This window comes from Canis aureus, chromosome 10 (assembly GCF_053574225.1).
Source record: "Canis aureus isolate CA01 chromosome 10, VMU_Caureus_v.1.0, whole genome shotgun sequence".
NCBI lineage: Eukaryota > Metazoa > Chordata > Mammalia > Carnivora > Canidae > Canis > Canis aureus.
The window spans coordinates 60,738,598-60,747,158 of record NC_135620.1 but is presented as its reverse complement, the minus strand read 5'-3'; the positions used below and the strand labels follow the sequence as shown (position 1 = coordinate 60,747,158).

Genomic DNA, 8,561 nt, shown 5'->3' with positions numbered 1-8,561 from the left:
AGTTCCCTTCTTTTGACATCCTTGCCAACACTTGTTATTTCTTATCTTTTTGATTATATTCTTTCTAACAGGTGTGAAGTGATATGTTATTGTGGTTTTTATTTGCATTTCCCTAATAGCTAATTACATTGAACATCATTTCATGTACCTATTGGCTATGTGTATGTTTTCTTTGAAAATATGTCTATTTGTATCTTCTGACATTTCTTGATTGCTTTTTTTTTTTTTTTTTTGCTGTTGAGTTGTATGAGTTCTTTGTATATTTTGGAATTTAAACCCTTATCATATATATGATTTGAAATATTTTCTTCCATGTAATAAGTGGTTTTTAAATTTTGTTGATAGTTTCTTTGATGTGCAAAAGCTCTTTAGTGTGCTGTAGTCCCACTTGTTTATTTGTGCTTTTGTTGCTTTTAATTTTAATGTCAGATTCAAAAAAATCATCACCAAGACTCATATCAAGTTGCTTACAACTAACCCTCCTTTTCTTGGCGGGGGTTGGGTGTGCAATTCCTGTAATGTATGGGGAGGCAGAAAGGGCTCTGGCCCCCTCGGTGTCATGTCTTTAGAGCCCACGGCTTCCAGCCCGCTGGTTCTATCCTCAAGCGCTGGGACACGGAAAAAAAAAAAAAAAAAGTTGTTTGTAACTATGTTTTCTTATAAAGATTTTATGGTTTTAGGTCCTATGTTCAACTCTATAATCCATTTTGAGTTAATTTTTGTGTACAATCCAGGAGGTGGTCCAGTTTTATTCTTTTGCAAGTAGTTGTCCAGTTTTTCCAACACCATTTATTGAAGAGGCTGTCCTTTCCCCAACATATATTCTTGACTCCTTTGTCATAAATTTGACCATATATGCCATGGTTTTTTTTTCTGGGCTCTGTGTTCTGTTCCATTGACCTATATAACTGCTTTTATACCAATACCATACTGTTTTAATTACTATAGCTTGTAGTTTAATTTGAAACTAAAACAAACCTCCAGCTTTGTTCTTTTTGTCAAGATTGCTTTGGCTATTCAGAGTCTTTGTGGTTCTATACAAATTTTAGGATTGCTAATACTATTTCTGTGAAAAGTGCTTTTGGAATTTTGATAGGGGTTGCGGTCAATCTGTAAATTGCTTTTGATAGTAAGGATGTCTTAACAATATTAATTCTTCTAATCAATGAGCACAGGATATCTTTTATTTATATCTTAAATCTCTTTACTAAATATCTTGTAGTTCTCTGCATATAGGTCTTTTTTCTCCTGATTAAATTTATTCCTAGATATTTCATTATTTTCATGCAATTTTAAAGAGGATTGTTTTCTTTATTTCTCTCTCTAGTAGTTCATTAACAGATTTTTGTGTATTGATTTCGTAATCTGCAACTTTACCTAATTTTTCTGTTCTACCAGTTTTCTGATGAACTCTTAGGATTGTCTATGTATAATATCATCACATCTACATATAATTACAGTTTTTATTTCTTTCTTTCCAATATGAATGCTTTTATTTCCTTTTCTTGCCTAATTACTCTGGCTAGGACTTGAGAAGAATGTGTAGTTCTGTTTACTTTTAGATGGAATGTTATATAGATATAGAAATAGGTATAGATATACACTAATTTTGTATCTATCTATCATCTATCTATCTATCTATCTATCTATCTATCTATCTATATGTTAAGTCCATCTAGTCTAGCATGTCATTTAAGATTGATGTTTCCTTATTAATCATCTGTCTGGATGATCTATCCATTTATGCAAGTAGCATATTAAAGTCTCCACTATTTTATTGGTGGCCTGTCCCTTTATGTCTATTAATATTTACTTTACATATTTAGGTATTCCTATGTTGAATGCATAAATATTTACAAATTTTATATCCTCTTATTGGATTGACCCCTTTATAATCATGTAATTCCCTTTTTTTTGTCTCTTATTACAATTTTTGTTTTAAAATCATTTTTTTCTGATATAAGTATAGTTACTCCAGCTTTCTTTTATTTCACATTTGTGTGAAAGATCTTTTTAAATCTCTTCACTTTCAATCTGTGTATGTTCTTATATCTGAAGTGATTATCTTCCAGGCAGCATGTAGATAGATCTTGGTTTTTTAAATCCATTCAACTGCTCTTTGTCGTTTGATTAGAGAATTTTGTGGCTGTTTTTGTAGTTCCTCTCTCTTCCACTCTGTTCTACTCATCTCTGGTCTCTTCTTGGTGAGTTGATGACTTCCTTTAAGAAATGCATAAATGCTTATGTTCCTTTGTCTTTAACTTTTGTTTACTTGCTATAGATTTTCACTTTGTGGTTACCAGGAGGCTTATATATATCATTTTACATCTCTAACAATCTACTTAAACAACTGATAACAACCTAAGTTGATAAGAACTTAATCACATTCTAAAGTTCACCATTTTTACTCCATCCCTCTATATTTTATGCTTTTGATGTCATATTTTACATCTTTTTTATCTGGTGTATCCCTTAATTGATTATTTTAATCACGGTTATTTTTAAGTACTTTGTCTTTTAACCTTCATACTAGTTTTTTAAGTGATCAATCCACTACATTTACTATCTATGTACCTTTCCACCGAGAATTATTCTTTCATATGTTTTCTTGTCTTTAGCCCTTTTTAGGTGTACAGTTTTGTGGCTTTCAGCACATTTACATTGTTCTATAACTATCACCATGATCCATCTCTAGAACGTTTCTATCTTCCCAAATTGAAATTCTCCACCCATTAAATACTTACTCCCCATTCCTTTCCTCCCAGCCCCTGGAAACCACCATTCTACTTTCTGTCCCTGTAAATAGCACTATGAGGTAGGTACCTCATCTAATTGGAGTCATACATTTGTCCTTTGGCAACTGGATTTGATCGCATAACATAATGTCTTCAAGGTCACCCATGTCAGAATTTCCTTCCTTGATAATATACTTTAAAAATATTTCAATTAAGGAAAATGTTTGAAGTCCATTTTTGATCGGATAAATCAAGATGTATATCTCCCTTTCCTTATTCTTTTAGTATCTCAAATTGAATTGTTAGTAGTTGAACTAAAACTTGGAAGTTAGAGAGAGAGTGAAAATTAGCTTTTATTATCAGCAATCACTTAAAGTCCTATATGTGTTTTTCTGAAGAAAACAAGGCAGGATGAAAGGTTCACTAATTTTTTTAGTGTGAATGACTTCCTGATATCCCACATTACAATATTACCCTGTTGATCATTCTTTTTAAAAAAAATATTTTTTAAATTACTTATTTATTCATTAGAGACATACAGAGAGAGGCACAGAAAGGCCTGCGTGGCTCTATCAGTTGAGACATAGGCAAAGGGAGAAGCAGGCTCCTCGAGGGGAGCTTGATGTAAGACTCAGTCTCCAGGCTCAGGGACCACACCCTGAGCCAAAGGCAGATGCTCAACCACTGAGCCACCCAGGTATCCCACCTGTTGATCACTCTTGAATAATCTGTGCAATAAATATAAATGCTGGTCTTCACAATATAGCTAAAAAATATTCTGAGCAAACGGTTTGTAGAAAATTCTCTACTCTTGGTTATTTACAAATGAAGAGATATCCAGCCCAATATTTATAGCTACAGGAAAAGGTTCTGCAACTAATTCACCTTTTAATAAGCTAAAAAAAAAAAAACTATTGAAGACATAAATATTCCTCCAGTACATCATTTGAACTAAGATTTTAGGCAAGTAGAGAAGGAGTTCTAGTGGAACCAAACTACTTCTCCTCATTATTTTAGATAATGTATATGATAAGCCTCTCCAAGAAGTGTTGCATAACCTCTTATCCTGATTGTTGTTCAAAGTACTGAAGATATAGCAAGTGAAATAATTTGCCTTCATGTCTTCCATTACACTGGAAAGTCCTGGATATAGAGATCATATTGTATCTATCATTGTATTTCCATTGCATGCCAATGTGCCTAGCACAGAGTACTTGCTCAAAATTTTCTAAATAGGGATGCCTGGGTGGCTCAGCAACTGAGCATCTGCCTTCAGCTCAAGACATGACCCCAGAGTTCTGGGATCGAGTCCCACATCAGGCTCCTTCATGGAAGGAACCTGCTTCTCTTCCCTTTGCCTGTGTCTCTGTCTCTCTCTTTCTCTGTCTCTCATGAATAAATAAATAAAATATTTAAAAAAAAACAAAATTTTCTAAATAAATGGAATACTTTGATAATATTCTATAGTCTTTTGGCTTATCATGGCTATATATTACAGCCCACCTTCTATGTTTTGACCTCATGATTCCTAGACCCTGGTTTGATATGCTATAAAAAAAAGACAGTAAGGAGTCATTCGTATGTCCAAAGTTACTTTTTATAAAATGGTGTAGGAGAAAAAATTGCTGAGAATGAACATAGAACTATCCCTTCAGCAACCTTTAGTTTGGTGCATTTAGTTTTTTTTTTTTTTTCCTCCTCTATGTTCTGTGATATCAGTTTAGCCACAAAGTTAACTCTAATAGAGGGACCTGGGTGGCTCTCTCAGCTGAGAGCCCAATTCAGTTTAAGCTCAGGTCATGATCTCAGGGTTGTGAGATCGAGCCCTGCCTTGAGCTCCATGTTCAGCAGGGAGTTTACTTGTGATTCTCTCCCTTGCCCTCTCCCTCTGCCCTTTCCTCCTCTCTCTCTCTCTTTCTCCCTCTCTCAAATAAATAAACATTTTTTTAAAGTTAACTTCAGGAGGAAAATAGATAATGAAATATTTATACAGAACAGAATGAGGGATTGGATATAAGTATTTCATTGATTTTGACATAGTGACCAGGGTATTAGTAGACAAATTTTAATGATAAATAATATATTTTTTGTTTTAGTTTTAACATATTTTCATATTTGCTTGTACCTCTGAAGTGATTTTCTTAATATTTTGTTTATTTATTCATGAGAAACACACACACACACACAGAAACAAAGAGGCAGAGATACAGGCAGAGGGAGAAGCAGTCTCCATGCAGGGAGCTCGACGTGGGACTCCATCCTGGGTCTCTAGGATCACACCCTGGGCTGAAGGCAGGCTCTAAACCACTGAGCCACCCAGGCTGCCCACGGTGTTTTTTGAATCTTTACCATCAGATAGGTCATAACAAGATGACCCATCAAAGCAAAAGAATGCAATCTAGCCAGTTATCTTAGCTTTACTTTTTGATGAATGGCCCTTCTGAATGGTTGAGAGTATTATAAACTGTTTTAATAGTATGTAATTTGTTTTATGTAAACCACAGATCTATGCTAATTTTGGAAATACTATTATATATGTTCATAAGAAACTCTCAATGTGTAACTAGCTGACAACTGAAATAGTTTTAAATGGGCTCTTTTTCTTTGTTATTGGAATTTCCACAAAAAATGACATCTCTCAAATATAATAAAAATTTCTACCAAAGGCAACTAATATCTTTGATTCCAGATCTCCATTTCACCATAGTATTTGCCAGAGTAAAACTACCTTATTCTATCAAAGTTTACAAGTGCCTTTTATTTAAGAGGCTGATATTTTTGTTAAAAGTACAAACATTAATAACAAAGAAACAAAGTGGTATCTTGTTTCAGTTACAACATTGTTAAATTATTTAGGATCTATTTATTCCTTAAACATTCAACTTTAATTAGTCTGAAGATTTCTCAGTCTCCTTAACCAATATAATTTTATTTCCTATATCAGAGAGGGAGACAGAACTCCTAACTCTGGGCAATGAACAAGGGGTAGTGGAAGGGGAGGTGGGCAGGGGGATGGGGTGACTAGGTGACAGGCACTGAAGGGGGCACTTGACGGGATGAGCACTGGGTATTATACTATATGTTGGCAAATCAAACTCCAATAAATAATATAAAAAAAACTTTATTTCCTGATTTCTATTAGTCAAAGAATATCACTACTTTATAAACTCATTGAGACATTTCTGTTTGATAGCACTATACTTCACATTCATTAAGTGTTTGAAACTATTTGTTGAGTAAATGAATTACTGGAAAAATAGCATTAAAATTACACTTGAGGTAAGGAGCTGAAAACACATCCCTACAACTGTTTTTTAATGAGTATTGGCAGTTAAATTGCGTTCCTCAGCTGACAGTTTTTTGGTTTTGTTTTTTAAGCAATGATCAACACAATTTTGGAAATTTGAAAATTCTTGATATTGCAAGTTAGCTTAATTTGTGAATTTCTGTTCAGAGAGACCTTGATATGGCAATGACTTCTCTTGCTAGAGAAAAGCTGTCATAAAGGCATAGATTTGTGTGTTTATTTTACCTGACAGCTTTTTTTTCTTATTAAAAGAATAATGAAGAGGGAATGGTCATCTTATCTGCTCTTCCATAGACTCTGAAACTAGAAAGATTCACTAATTCACTTTCCTCATATAGTAAATAGTAAAGACATATCAGCCCCCAATTTTTGTATTTATAATAAAACTTTCAAGTGTATCTTTGAAAGGTAAGAGGAAAATGACCTTTCCAATTGAAAAAAAAAAAATAGTGTTCTAGAAGTACTCATTTGTAAGTTCCTCTATAAGAGAATTCTGTGGCTTTTCACTAAATATAGAACTTTATCAGGTCATTGTACAAAAACAATAAGTAGCCTGTACCCTTTCGCTAGCACTAAACTTGGAGAGATTGCAGTGTAATACAGTCATTAAGGTGCAAGCTCCTATTTCTGTCTAGAGTTTAATTCCTGTCTGTGGCACTTACTCGCTGTGTAACTTTGGGGAACTACATGACTTTTCTAACCCTTGGTTTCTGCAACTTTAAAGTATGTATAAGAATATAACTTCCTCACATGGTCATTGTGAAAATGCTATGTATGAGATAAAACTATGAAAGCTCTTAGTGTTTATATTATTATCACGATGTAAAACATTTACCATAAACTCAATGAAAGTGTTGGATAACCACCAATTTTTATCTTTATCCCAAGCAACTTTGAGCAATGCTTTTGAATATTCAAAGAACTAAAAAAACAAAAAGACTACTTCTCAAAAAATCAGTCTTGAGTTCAAAATTTTATATTTCTATTTGATATTACCAATATTATAATCCTCAAATTATGGCTGGGAGTTTGATCTCTGAAATAAAAGTGCTTACGTCCAAGTCCTGGCTTGTCCATTTGCTCTATGTACAACTTGAGTCAAATTATATAACTTCTATATCCACAGTTTTCTTGCTTGTAACATGGAATTAATGCTTTATCGGGTGTTTATAAAATGAGATGATTCATAGAAACCATGTAGCACAGTAGTTCGTATATAGTAAGTACTCAAAACATAGAGCTAAAAGAGGATAATTATTCAGTGAATCTCCACAGTCTTCCTTGTTTTATTCTGATTTTATCGATGACATTCTTATGGAGAACTATTAATAAGTATTGAGTATTTAGCATTGAATCAATGGTACGATTTTTTTATAAATTAATATTTTTCTTCCATTGAAAATTTGTAATTAGATGAATTGACGTTTAGTGAATATGCCTTGAGGAATTGATCAGATTTTCAGAGTTTCAGAGTATGAAATGTGAGTTCAAAATATGATTTTTAAAGATTTATTTACTTGGAACAGAGCAGCCATAACTTCTAAAAGTATGATTTAGAAGTACGATTTTGTCAAATAAGACAGAAAAACAATGAAATATAGTATCTATCAGGAAAATAGAGAAATAGATGAGTCAGCAAAACTGACTTATCCAGTAACTGAGAATTGCATTTATTACCAGTAAAATGATTTTTCCAAAGATGAGTTGCTCCTGGCAGTTATTATACTTGGTAGTGTCACGCCTTGACTTGCAACTTTTAGATTTTCAGCCTCCTACATGATTGCTGCTAGCCATTCTGTTGTTGAATAGGATGAATGTCTTATCTTCTCCCAACCTGGATATCCTTTCACTGAGTTATATTACCATCATTAAAAAACAACATTCTGATTTTCCTGGCACTGTTTGAAGAACAGACCAAAAAAGGGTGTGTGTGTGTGTGTGTGTGCGTGCGGGCGCGCTCTCACAGTTATATGGTTGGTTGGTCTAGGGGAAGAATAGGAAGATCAATGTCCCTTATGTACCATAGAATCCCTAGAGATAAAGTTAAAAATCTCTGTATACAGAGCCCAGGGAAAATATATCTTCTGAGAAATTATCAAGGCCAGTATGCAATTGAAGTTTTTGCAAAAATGGAAGGTTGTCCCTGGAGATATTATAATGTTGCAAGATAGCTGGATCCATTGAAAGTGGGAGGAAAGCAAGGTTAACCTAAACAACTACTGTGTTATTGCTACAACAAAATAATTCTCAGGAGGAGGAGGATGTTGATACATTCATTATTTTTACTCTTTTTTGTAATAACTTTTTGTGTTGCCTACTGATTTTGCAAATAACATTTCATGACAACAGAAATATTTTTTGGAAGTACCATTTTTTTCAAAATTCAGCCAACCCAGAGATAATCATTTTTGATAATTTGGTATCTATTGTCTAATTTCACATATATTTCCAATTAGAATTTAAAAATTGATAGTAATGCCTCCTTTGCCAATGAAAAGAAGTATGTACCAAATGTATAA

The 8,561-nt window shown here is 33.4% G+C and overlaps 1 non-coding gene across 1 annotated transcript; it reads left to right on the top strand.

Moving 5' to 3' along the window:
• The first annotated feature begins 478 nt into the window (after positions 1 to 478).
• On the top strand, positions 479 to 619 carry LOC144322848 (small nucleolar RNA SNORA57). The gene has a single exon (XR_013388462.1). It is a non-coding gene; the product is annotated as a small nucleolar RNA SNORA57 (small nucleolar RNA).
• Positions 620 to 8,561: the final 7,942 nt, after the last annotated feature.